This window comes from Aulonocara stuartgranti (genome assembly GCF_965226115.1).
Source record: "Aulonocara stuartgranti genome assembly, chromosome: 14".
NCBI classification, from domain to species: Eukaryota; Metazoa; Chordata; class Actinopteri; order Cichliformes; family Cichlidae; genus Aulonocara; species Aulonocara stuartgranti.
This window is the reverse complement of record NC_138950.1, coordinates 21,170,680-21,184,765: the sequence shown is the minus strand read 5'-3', so window position 1 is coordinate 21,184,765 and position 14,086 is coordinate 21,170,680. Positions and strand designations below refer to the sequence as shown.

General features: G+C 37.6%; 1 long non-coding RNA gene across 1 annotated transcript; it reads right to left on the bottom strand.

Moving 5' to 3' along the window:
* Nucleotides 1–3,101: 3,101 nt before the first annotated feature.
* LOC309688516 lies at nucleotides 3,102–5,696 on the bottom strand. Its single transcript, XR_014271103.1, has 4 exons — nucleotides 5,629–5,696; nucleotides 5,088–5,166; nucleotides 4,613–4,708; nucleotides 3,102–3,848 (listed from the first exon to the last, which is right to left on the bottom strand). It is a non-coding gene; the product is annotated as an uncharacterized lncRNA (long non-coding RNA).
* Between the last annotated feature and the right edge of the window lie 8,390 nt (nucleotides 5,697–14,086).

Here is a 14,086-nt window from a genome sequence, read left to right as displayed (position 1 = left end):
GAAAAACCTCTAAATATTCCAACAGACATTTTGTTATCTTGTCTCATCCCTTCTTGCTGGATGCCATCAGGTGCTGCTTCATTTCTTGGCATTATCCCAAAGATGCTGGAGTTTGTGAATTTATTCAATAATTATTGCTCTGAGTTTCTCTACTCATTCTGTCAAATCAATCCACCATTTCTTTTCTTATGGTCTGTTTCCTGTTTCCCATTTGAGCTTTGATGTCAAAACTTTACTTTTTTTTTACTTGTTGCAATGAGTGTCTTAGGGGAAACAATGATTATCACCTCAGTTATGTTCACCTCAGCCTGTTTTCTTGTTTATTTTTCATCTCTTTTGTGGAAACATGTTGGAAATGTGCACCTCCTTCGACACTATTGTTTCCATTTCTTCAATCAGATTTTCTCCTGCTTATTGCTTTAGTGGTGCTGGCTGCTCTCTTACAACAATTTTCATTGCTTTCTCCACTTCACCTCGAGGAAATCATGTTTCCCGATAAAGAGGAATGGGGCTGTAACAGTTTACAGGTAGATTTAGGAACAAGTAGATTTATTCTCATTTTAATTATTTTGTTTGGCAATAGAGACCAGACAGGAAAGCAAGGAGGAAAATAGCATACAGGAAACAGTCATCATTAACCCATCACAGTTATACAGTTATTTATTTTAAGCTGATTTAGATTTTTTAAATCTGTACAATGTTTTCACCTGTTATAAAGCATACATAACCACTGTGTTAGCTATGCTGCAGACCAATATGGATTATTTAGTATTTCATAAGCACACAGAAACAAAGAGGAGGATGGATGATAGATTTCATTCATTATAATCACAGACCTTTGTTCACGGGAGAGCAGAAGTAGGTTTGTGTCCAGGTTATTACCAACACTACTACAGAAAATGGAAACTATATCTGGAAAATATATCTATCTCTTGCCCCCACAGTGTTATTTGGACTAAAACAAGAATAGACAATTGGAAGTAAGATGTTATCGTGATCTGAGTATGACCTGCAGCGTCCCAGTCTTCTTTGGGAGTTAGTTCTGTACCATCCATGAAACTGAGACAGACAATGCTCTCCTTCAGCCATTAGGTGACTGTACTCTGCTGTGCCTACATCAGAGTTGGTATTTTCACAAGGGCGGTATGTGCCCCAGGGGATGTTTACAAGATGTATTTTACTCAATTTAAGGTCCCAGATCACATTTGTCTCTTCATATTGGCTTGATTTTCCTGCACATCCCTGCACATCGATTTTTTGGTTGCTTCTTAGCTGATTATAAGGAACTGTCTACAATAAATAGACCAATAGGGCAACAGATGGATAGTTGTAACTGCACAAAGTTAAAATAATCGTCACTTTGTCTCAATAGTGTTTTGGAAATTAACCCTGACTATTTCTTATAAATGCAACCAAACAAAAACATTTTGACTGGCAAAAACCAGTTAAACCAATTACAGTTTGCTTTGCCCATCAGTCATTGTGCCAATCTGAGTGCTGCACCAAGCTGTCATTGCAACATACACTAATTATAGATGAAAGGGCAGGAATGACTGGAGGAACTGCAAACTTACTCATGCACTCATATAGCCTCCTTCTCTCTCTCTCTCTCTCTCGCTCTCTCTCTCTCTCTCTCTCTCCACACACACACACACACACACACACACACACACACACACACACACACACACACACACACACACAAATGTTCCTTCTCACACAACTATGCTGCTGTGTGTACACACGTCTACATGCACACAGCAGGAAATGGTAAGCAATCTCTAATTGGGGTGATAATAAGATGCCTTCTCTTCAGCTCATTTCAGTATCCTGTTCATCCAGAGTTTCAGCACTTTAATCAGTCTGGAATTTCCTTTCTTGACAGAATTTCAGGGACAGTACTTGGAAAAAAAATTGACTGTTATATTCAACCCAAGGTCATCTCCTTGTACATCAATAGAGTGCATCCAATACTACTGCTATGTTTGGATCAATCTTCTTATGGTCAATTGATTGTGTTAGTGTAGAACTTGATAAAAATTGTGATTCAAGGTCATAAATTCACAGTGCAAATTAGCATGAATGTTAAGGCAATGGGCACTTCAGCTAAAGCTTGTATCACAGCTAGAAGCCAGAACTTTTATTTAAATAATAAGTTTTATTTTTGCATAGTTTCCTAAATCTTTGATTGCTCCTCATATTTATCTTAGTGTATGACTCACATAATAACAGTTCATTCATTCTAAAAGCCATTGTTTTATTTAGTTTATTCATGTTTTATTTCAACTGCAGGCACTTTGCAGGTCACCATTAAAACATTTAAAAAGCAAGTTACACAGCACTGCTTCCAAATTAGAAAAACAAAACAAAATATGTATTGAGTGCACCATACAGCTGTATACCCTGCATATGGCTTTGAAATGGCTGCAACGATCTATGTGACCACAAAGGTCTACACCAGGGGTGAGGAACTCCAGACCACAAGGGCCGGTGTCCTGCAGATTTTAGATATCACCCTGGGTCAACACAGCTGAATCAAATGATTAGTTCATCACTAGGCCTCTGGAGAATGTCAAGACATGTTGAGGAGGTAATTTAGCCATTTAAATCAGCTGTGTTGGATCAAGGACACATCTAAAACCTGCAGGACCCTGGCCCTCGAGGCCCGGAGTTCCCTCACCCCTGGTCTACACAAATCAAAAAGCCTGTTTCTGTTATGCAATTGCATTGTACTTTTTTCTTTTTTTTTTTTTTTACACACACTGTAAACCCGAACAAGTTGACTGAACTTAAAACTTTTGTGGAAACTGATTACCTCAAAAGATTTAAGTACAAAAACTCATATCTTCTAAGTATGGGGTACTCAAAATTTGTATTTATTGTTAACCTAAAAATTTTAAATTATATTTTATATTTTATTAATTGAGCTTTACTCAAAGACTGTATACTTTAATTTCAATATTTTTGTGTTTCTTGTAGTTTATTATTTTGATGCAACACAATGCAATTATATTACAACCTAAACTCAAATTATCTGATTATTAATTAAAAGATATGTTGTGAGTGTAGACTACTAAAAAAAAAAAAGTACGGAAATTCAGTTACTTTACATTTTGTTTATTTAACATTTTTTCATGAAAATTTAAAAACATCACAAATGTTTTTATAAAACAACTAACATGGACATCGGCACCATAAAGTGAGCATTATAAATTCTGTGTAGAACATTTATCTTTTTATAAACTCACAAAGGACGACATCAGTCCTAATTGCATCTTTCTCAAAATACACAAAAATGCAAAACAAAAAGTCAAATACTAATCACTTTTTTTTTTAAATAGAAATGAAAAACAATTTTTTAAAATGGGTACAAAGACGATCAGCTTCCAAATAACCAGATAAGGCAGTCAAGTATAGGAAAATTAGGTAAACTGATGGAGTTAAATCCACCCAAAGCCTGTAGTAAACTTAAAGTGCTTAAAGTGCTTCAAACAAAGTGCTCAGTAACAGAGTGCGTGTCCTAACAAACATTGCCTTATATTCCTTAAGAGCATGTAGGCAGGGGTTTCAGGGGTTTGCCGTCATCAAGCCCCATGAAGATATTTTGGACTAAGGCAAATGTGTGAACCAGCTTCCTGGGGTAGTCTAAATGCAGAGCATAGATCAAGCCAAACAATAAAGCAAATGCATTTGCAAATCTGGGAATATCACGCATCACCTAGTCGCCTTTCACCAAAACAGCCATGCTTGAGGAAGTAAAATGGACTGGACTGGGAAGCGCCGTCAGTAACCACTGTGAGAAGGGCAACTGGAGTGTCAATGAGGGTCGACTCATCCAATGCGTCCGCCTGGAATAGACACAGTATCAATGGTAAATGGCCTGTATTTGTATAGCGCTTTACACATTCAGTCATCCAGACATTCACACCCATTCACACACTGGTGATGGCAGCTACATTGTAGCCACAGCCACCCTGGGGCGCACTGACAGAGGCGAGGCTGCCGGACACTGGCACCAGCGGGTCCTCTGACCACCACCAGTAGGCAACGGGTGAAGTGTCTTGCCCAAGGACACAACGACCGAGACTGTCGGAGCCAGGGCTCGAACCGGCAACCTTCTGATTACAAGGCGAACTCCCAACTCTTGAGCCACGATCGCCCCAATTAAATAAGTAAGGTTGGTTTGAGAGAATGTGACAAGCATGACCTGTAATCTAGCAAAACATTCAGCAGTGTAGTGGGTTACTTTGTAACGAGTTAGGGTACTCTACTTTTTTTGAAAAATGTACATTAACGTGTTAGCTTCTTGCATTACATAATTTGTATTTTTATTATTTTTCTAAAAAAAAAAAAGTAATTTTTTATTTCATGACTTTATCTCAAAAAGAAACTAAATCTTGACTTCAGCCTGGTTTTTGGGCCACCTGCAGCATAGCCATAGTGCTGTGATACGCCTGTGCCCTGCTCCTGACCTGTGTGTGTGTGGGTTTTCTACAGAGAGGGTATTTTGTTTGTACAATTTGGTAGCTGCTAGGGTATTAAATTGTATTTTAAAAAATCCATAGCATTTTATCTTACTGGCAGAATTTAAGTAATGCAAAAATACACTTACATTACATGTCTAAAAGAATTCTGGGTCCTCCTCCCGCAGGTATACAGGAAGGGCACGAAGTACTGCAGTGCGTTTCACGTTGATATCAGGCGCCTCCTAAAAAGGGAAAAGAAAAGTTCATTTAACGCAAAGTTTTCAGGTGTCATTCTTTGGGGAGAATACATGTTTATGAAACTGCATGACATCAGACTCTACTAAATTTTGGAGACTTTTCTTTTAAGATACAACCTTTCTGTCTCTTGTGACAGAGAGTATGTTTCTTAATCATTTGACAAAAACCCTACACAGTATTTTAAAATAGTGTTCTCCAGATCAGAGCTGTGATCTATATAGAACATGGGGTTCAAAGCAAGGAAAAATTGTGTGTTTATCAGTGAAACTTTTAATTTGTGTTAATTTTTATCATTATCAATATATGAAATCTTCACCTTAAGGGACTTAATGAATGGTTTCTTCAATAGATCTTTCAACTCACCTGTGTTTACTGTCTCCACCTGAAATTAATTGCAGTCTGAATTTTTTTTTCTTCTGTCTTTTTGTCTTTGGCCTTCAGCCTTGGAAGAAAAAATAAAAATATTGAAAACCTTATCAGCACACTAAATATACAACACCTTGCTATATTTCAATTGTTTTAGATAGAAGTTGCCACTGCAAGCTAAGTCACTTTTGAATGATGCTAATGAGAAGAAAAAAAAAAAACCTGCCGAACAATGAGGCTGCTGTTGTAAAAACGCCAACTTTCTTGCGTTGGCAAGGGGTCGTTAAAATATCACTAAGACCCTTTCTTTATGTGTGATTCTTCGTAAAACTGTGTTTTAATCGGTTAAAACTGTAAAACTGACGACATAATCTATGTTTGAAAAAGAGCGCGAACAACCGCGAACAACTATTCACCACCTGGGTCTGTGCTTTTTAACACAACAGCGCATTCGAAAACAAGTTATTGGCTGCAACATATTAATATACTTGCTTTTTTACGGAAAAAATAAACATAACGAAGGTTCCGTTTTACTTACAAGTTTCTCCAAATGTGTTCTACAGTCGCTCGAGAAGGGCAGCCATATTGAACAGAATTTTCTGTCAACGTCGTTCAGGTTAGAGAGAAGACGTCATGACGTCATGACGTCCACATGCGGAGCTCGGAAAAAACATTTACTCAAAAATCATAATTAAGAAAGCAGTATTTACTCTTAACTTCTAAGCCATGTACAATTATAACTGTTTGAATCGTTAACCGAACAGAAAAGTTTTAAGTTGTTTCAACTTTGTGAGGAATTTTAATTGTTATATCCACAAACTTTATAAGTCAGGTAGACTGTTGGGGTTTACAGTGCATTACTTAGGCGAGAGGTTGGCATCATATTTTGAATACGTCTGTTTACACATACCCCTATTTGTAAGCAAGCAGAAGCGCTGTCTTTGTGCCTGCCAGCAGCAGTCTGTCTCCACATTTGTCACGGAGCATGATCAAGTGCTTAAGTTACTAAGATGCAGCAGCAATGTAAAATATTTTAACAGCATTAAAGTAGCTGCACTGCCTTTTTTCAAACAGTTTTCAACAACACCTTTATTAATGCAAATGACCAGAAAGTGACCATTTGAAAATTGACACTGTATTAAAAGAACAAGTACGAAACTCAGTGATAATGTTCCGAGGTGAGCTGAGCAGTGGGAAAATGTGCTTGGTAGCTGATTATTATTAATTGGAGTGCCTGACCTTTGATTGGGCTTAGTGTACTTTTACCTTAAGTAAGTCTACAGTATCAAACATGAACAGATTAATGCTCTCGAATCCCACACTTATGCTTGCATATTTTCAGAAATATATTCATTATTCGATAAAAGAAATCATCTCTGCCAGGAAATCTGGTGAATTTCTATTTCATGTCCAATTTACCTCTAATTTACAGAAGTCATTATACTGTAATAGGACGGTTTTTCACAGTGGTCAGTGTTTTATATTAACATTTTCGCCTTTGGATTACTGCCTCATGAATAAATAAAATGTCTAATTTAATAAAAAACTATCTAGGCAAGGCAAGTTTATTTGTATAGCACAATTCAACAACAAGGTGATTCAAAGTGCTTTACAGAGACATTATCTACCATGTTTCTTCAGTGTTTCTCGTTAGCACATGTGTATCCAAAATCCGTAGATTCATTGCTTTGGAAACCAGTCTGCCAACGTAGTATTAAGTAGCATTACATAGCTGATGTTCAATTCTGACACCAGTGTAAGAGCCAAAAAGAGAATTCTGCTTATTTGCAGCTTAGACAAATATTTCAAATATGTTCATAAATATATCAGCTCAACCAGGAAGGAGATCACACAGCAGTAATAAGAATTTTAAATTATTAGCTGTGAGAAGAATGTCTAGTCTGGTCTAAGGTTCCTACATATCAGAAAAAGTATGATTATGAAAACCATTCTGATTAGAGGTGGCAAGAAAAAGACCTGTTATTAACAACATCAGGCCTGTGTTTTTAATAGATAGTGAACTGCCTTTACTTTAAAAAAGAAGAAGAAGCAATCAACACGGATGTCTTTCTTTCTTTGTACTCTACTGTCTGTTGTCCAATTTAGCCTTCTAGTCCTACTGTTGCTTTCATTGATGCAACTTGGCTTTTATTCAAGTTTAGGGATCCTTTCAAAGCTTATAAAAGTGAAGTATTTTATGAATGTACATTTATTTGGTCACATTTTCTTTTTTTACAGCAGACGAAAACAGACCAGAAGAAATTAGTCTTGTGGTGTAATTATGTGGCAAAGTTTAACTGGTTAATGTATGAAGAGTAAGAGTCACAAAGTTGAACTTGAATAGTGGTGTGAAATATTTCGATTGGTAGTTTGGTCTGGTAGCTTTGTTGTAGACCCCATTAACTGCATTGATTTGCTGTCAGCTTTGCTGTAGCTTGGTTCCCTCTTTGTTGGCTTTCTGAACATTTTGGTTAGTGTGAATATCTTTTGTTCAGAAGAGCCTTTTGGTGTTCTGCTGTGGTTGATGCGCATATTTTAATTCCAGCCGTGGCTGTTTGTTGCTGGAGTTTTGGCAAAGCAGTGCTGTGTGGGCGTGTGTGTGTGTGTGCAGACTACGTGGCGTTGGGCACTGGTGATGAGACCTGGTGCTCATTTAAGTGCCAACGACTAGATTTTCACTTGATGTTCCTAGGCTAATTTTTTTCCTGTTCAACCTATTTCTATCTGGGGTAGATGCATTCTTCTGTATACTAGTTATGATTATCAGAAATGATCAAAAATCTCTGTAATAAGGACAAATTAGGCCAACTTACTATACCTGCTAACATTCATTTTTACTCCCCACCACTCCTTAATGTGTTCCCGGGGTAGGAAATTGGATTTGGGAAGGGGGTGAGTGTAGGCTCGTTTGTGGACCAGATTGTGTGGTAGCCATTTTAATTAATGAGGGTGTTTTAATGTTACCTTCTGTTGTTGCTTTTTTATTTTCTCTTTTCAGAATAATTTACAGTGTCAAGGTGGAACATCGTGAACGCTATGGCCTGCTGTTATGGGAGGATTGCCAATTAATGTGGGTCCCCTGTGTCTTACAGCCCATAAAAGCTGGCACAGGTGAACTGCTCAGTCTCTTCAACTTAGCTGATCAACTTATTGCTGATCTTTGTGTCTTGGTTACGGTATGTTTAAGCAAGTAAACTTCTTGCCTGAACTCTCTCCTTGAGATATATTTATTATTATGTTGTAGGAGATGGTCTAACCTGACCTGTACTGGAAAAAATATACAACTGTCTTAAAGTTTATTTGATATGACAATCAAATCATATTCATGCTAATACAAATAATGATAATGAAGAGATCAGATCAACGTGTGTGTCACATCTAGAAGCATATAGCTATTTCAGTGAGCCACCTGAATATTCAATAAGCATTTAGGAAAATGCAGAGTATTAAGTCACTTGAGTTGGTATTGTGAACCTAAAAGCTAAGTGGAATATCCCAACTATAAACTTGATAGAGGTATCCTGTTAAGCTGATATTCAGTAGAACAGATAAGCCTGTCTACACTAATTAAGATGAAAATAATTTACAGATGTTTAAATCTGCTTTTTTAAAAGTGGCTTGCTGCCAGGAAAAATTAGACAGCATCTAAAATTAAGAGGCTTCTCCACTATAAGCTTTTGTTAGTTCAATGATGTTATGATAATATGCAAAAGCTGAGTCTTACTAAAGTGGCTAACTGCCAGCTAACTGCTCGGGTGCATTAAGCAATAAGGGCTTAGCTAATCTTTACTTTTCTGTGATACTGCTGTCTTTGAATTTGTAATAAGCGTAATAATAGGATGATCCTATCTGTTTTCCGAGCATCCAGTGCAGGCAGGATGCCAGCCAACTACCCAGTTGGAGACCGGCACTGCTCTTCACTTTCAGTCAGTGCAACTCTACTTTCAGCTTAGATTATTTGACTTTTCCTAGATCTTTATGGATCAAAACCTATTTTTAAAAGTTCCATGAAATAGTTTGACCTTAACTAAAGTGAATGATATATAAAGCACTGGCTTATTCTGGCCAGGGAAATGCTTGATTAAAACAAAAAATGTCACAAACTAATAACAGAACATAAACAATGAAATGGTGGTCCTGAAAGGTCAAACCCACTGCAAAAAAAAAAAAAAACATCAGCAAATATAAAAATGCTGCAGTAACGCACAGACAAAAAAATACAACTACAGCAGAATAAAACACAGTGGAAGCTGAATAAAAAGTTGGACGGAAACAAAAAACCAGATTTATCTACAGTATTATGAGTCATGTGATTAGAACACATATTACTTTGCATCTTTTTCTCACAGTAAAGAAAATTGTTCCTTTAAATGTGTCTCGATGCAATACTTTCCATGTTTTAGTTTCTATCATTTCTGTAGCTGTTTCATCGTGTTATTGTCTCGCTAAAAACACTCACCTTGTGTTTCGTGAGCTTTTGGGTTCTTTTTCTACCTTTGTTGCATTTTTTTCATTGTCATTTGCGTGTTTTTATAGCTTTTTTTCTATTTGCCAGTGTGTCCTTGTTTAAAAACATTTGTCTGTGTTGACAATACCCAGCTGTATACTCATGAGCCTTTCTCAAAAGCCTTATTGAGTGTTTTACTACCAATACAATGTCATCTACTATAACCCTGGCAAGACTGAGGTCAGTCATTACACAGGCCCTCTTGCCAGCAACATCAAATCAGCTGCTAAGAATCCTGGTACTAGATTTGGCATTAAATGAATCTCACATCTCAAGCTCACCCAGTTGTTGTTTTTTTCATCTATAAAATATTAGAAGTGAACCTACAGTATCAATCAATAATTTGAATCTTTTAGTACACACTATAATGTTATCCTGTCTAGACTGTGACTTGTGAACCACTCAGTTGGTCCAGAAATATTACAAAAACGAGCTGGCGAACACACATTGGCTTCTGGTGAAATTTTAAATTCATTGTATTAATTGTATTAAACACCTTACATGGTCTTGCCCCTGTTTATGTAGCAGACCTGAGACCACATTTCAGATAATGTCTGAACTGTTCTACACTTTCTTTAAATCTAGAAGTCATCCTTCCAGCACCTAAACTTTTCAGCCCTTCTCAACATCTAATGATTAATCTAAATGTCCACTAGCTAAGGTTAGCTTTTTGGACAGAATTTGGTACTCGTTTGACTTTTTGGGCATGTGCCTTTTAATTTTCAACTATGTGTATGCATGTACTTTATGCTGGAGTATGTCTTATTTTTTAATTTAAGACTTGAAGCACTTAGTAACAGTACCTTTAATTTTGCCCCCTTTGGTTGGGTCCAGGCATGATTTCCCTGTTTAAAGTGTGCCTAAAGATCTGGCTTGCCTTACGATACTGAAATCACACCTTACATATACATATTTCCTCATATAGACGCTTGTTGTCACTTCACTTTTCAGTGTTTCTAAGTCATGAGAGCAGCTTGCACACACAAGTTAAGTTTGAGGACATAATTTCATTGCTACTTCTTTTTTTGTTTTGTTTTTTGCTTAATTTTTGGAAATCTGCTTTTAGTTTTTTCAAAACTATGTACATTCTATCTGTGTTTTCATCTTTTCTAACACGTGTCCATCAGAAATCCCATCATAGTGCTTAGCTGTGTTTTTTTTTTTTCTTTATCTAACTAGCAGGTCTTCTTTTTATCTGTTTTTCTTCCTTGAAACCACCTGCAGATGGTGGAGAAAGAGATTGGATAGTGCGCCAGAGCACAGAAAAGGAAGGTTTTGTTTTTTTCCCTTAATGTGTTCAGCCATATGAGGGAAGAACTGGGATGCTGGCCAGCCAAAATACTATCAAAGAAAACACACCACATTGTGAAAGTGTAACACACTGTTGCACACACACACAACCAACTGGCTTGTTGGTAAAAGGAAGAGGAGAAAATGAGGCAAGTGAGTAATGACTAGGCATCGTAGGGAGAGGAGAGAGGAGGGCAAGGATGAAACTGGTTTTGAGGCAGAGGGACAAAAAAATGAAGCCTAGATATTAAGGAAATAAGGTGGCAAACACAGCTGATAGGAAGGCAAGATGTAGAAAAGGGAAAGGAGGAATACAATTTAATTTCCCACCACTACCACTATTGACAGGTAATTGGACACGCCCTTTGGGACAGTTAGACAAACTCAGACTTGGATGGTAAACAATCCACAGCACAACACAGACCAATTTAGAGATAGCTATACAAACAGACAAGAAGTACAAACTGAAACAAAAGAAGAAGCTCAGAGAAAGAGCAATATGAGTGAGATGGAGTAAACAAATAAGCATATAAATTACAATCCACGTGCTACATCACTACAATGTGCATACATGCTTGTACAGACAGATTTGACATTTGATTACCTTTCTTGTCCCTCCTCCTGTGTCTGTACTTCTCTCCTTTCCTCCACCACAGTCCATCATTTTATTCCCTCTTTCATCTTCTGTACGTTTCATCTGTTGTGTAAAAGGATTGCGCTGCTCTTTGAAACAACAGTTGCATAATGAACTGACATGACAATGTCAGCAATGCTTGTCCGTGAACTCTGGCAAATCTTTCGTGCTTTGAAGTGTAGTGTAAAGAGCAAGTCATCAGAGTTCATTCACAGCAGCAGTGCCACAAAAAGGTATTTTGTCACCTTCCTGATTTCTTCGTTGCATATTTCTCGCACTCAAATGTTTCAGATCATTAAACAATTTTTATATTAGACAAAAATAACACGAGTAAATACAAAATACATTCGTGTCTCTAAATAAATGATGACTTAATTTATTATTAAGAGAAAAACACGCTATCCAGACCTACCTGGCCCTGTGTGAAAACGTTATTCTATCCCTTTTTGTAAATCACCAATTAATTGTGATTAACCACATATTTTTAGAAGACTTAATTAAATTTCACTAGCCATTTCCAGCACTGATTACTTCCAGACCCATTGAAACTAGAAGTTATTTACATAAAATCTTTCTAACAAAGTGGAGGGAGCTAAAAGATCTCAGAAAGTAACATATCATGCCACGATCTAAAGAAACTGAAGAACAGATGAGAAACAAAGTCATGACATCTTTCAGCCTGGAAAGGGTTACAGAGCCATCTCTAAGGCTTTGGGGCTCCTGTGAACCACGGTGAGAGCCATTCTCTATAGATGGAGAAAAATTGGTGGAACTCTATCAGCAATGAGATGACCTTTTTTATCCAATAGAAGCACTCTCATATCACACGTGAGGGAAATGGTGGCTGTTTAACTCTGGCTTCAGGCTGACCAAGATCAGGTTTTGGTGGACGTAAGATCATAACACAGGTGTGCCAAACAGTCATCAGTGGCATGGAGGAAAAAGAGAGTCCAGCCACATGTAAGCTTCCTTGATAGGAGAGTCCTCAATCCTCCTTGGTCCTTTCAAATTCTCTTGCATCCAAAAAGCTGAAGATTCAAAATTTACACCAGCCTCCATTCTGTGTACCTATGCAGAAACCGAAAACAAAGGGGAGGGAAAAAACAGTCTGCAAGACATGTAACTTCTTTTTCAGATTATACACGTCAAAGTCAGAGATTCTCTCGAGATTAGTGGTCCCCTCAGTGTCTCACTCACTCCCCCCTCCCATCCCGCTCGCTTTCTCACACACCCTCCAAGGAAATTCTGCACAAACAAGTTAATCTATACTGATTCTCAGTGACAGGCCTGTTATTAGAATAATTCTTTTATTGGTTAAACTTATACCTAATTATATTCTGATCAGTATTAAGCAATTAATGATGATTAACTATCAACAAAATCACACAAATTATGATTCTGTGTTTATTTATTAAAATATACTTAATACATTTCTCTTCTTTAAATCAAGGGTATCGATGGGCCGGAGGCACATTTCTTGTTGTTCACATTACTGCAGCAAGTTTCATACACAGACATTAATCTGCCATGGTCCAAGCTGAATCACGTCTATGCACACAAAATCCAGACACTAAAATAATTTTCATTACTCATTTACTACATTTTTCATTTCTCATATTAATTAGACTGATACTTTTTAGATTAAGAATCAAAGATGATTTACTAAGCAAAAGCACATATTTGCATATAGAGTGGGGCAAAAAAGTATTTAGTCAGCCACCGATTGTGCAAGTTCCCCCACCTAAAATGATGAGAGAGGTCAGTAATTTGCACCAGAGGTACACTTCAACTGTGAGAGACAGAATGTGAAAAAAAAAATCCATGAATCCACATGGTAGGATTTGTAAAGAATTTATTCGTAAATCAGGGTGGAAAATAAGTATTTGGTCAATAACAAAAATACAACTCAATACTTTGTAACCTTTGTTGGCAATAACAGAGGTCAAACGTTTACTATAGGTCTTTACCAGGTTTGCACACACAGTAGCTGGTATTTTGGCCCATTCCTCCATGCAGATCTTCTCGAGAGCAGTGATGTTTTGGGGCTGTCGCTGAGCAACACGGACTTTCAACTCCCGCCACAGATTTTCTATGGGGTTGAGGTCTGGAGACTGGCTAGGCCACTCCAGGACTTTCAAATGCTTCTTACGGAGCCACTCCTTTGTTGCCCGGGCGGTGTGTTTTGGATCATTGTCATGTTGGAAGACCCAGCCTCGTTTCATCTTCAAAGTTCTCACTGATGGAAGGAGGTTTTGGCTCAAAATCTCACGATACATGGCCCCATTCATTCTGTCCTTAACACGGATCAGTCGTCCTGTCCCCTTGGCAGAAAAACAGCCCCATAGCATGATGTTTCCACCCCCATGCTTCACAGTAGGTATGGTGTTCTTGGGATGCAACTCAGTATTCTTCTTCCTCCAAACACGACGAGTTGAGTTTATACCAAAAAGTTCTACTTTGGTTTCATCTGACCACATGACATTCTCCCAATCCTCTGCTGTATCATCCATGTGCTCTCTGGCAAACTTCAGACGGGCCTGGACATGCACTGGCTTCAGCAGCGGA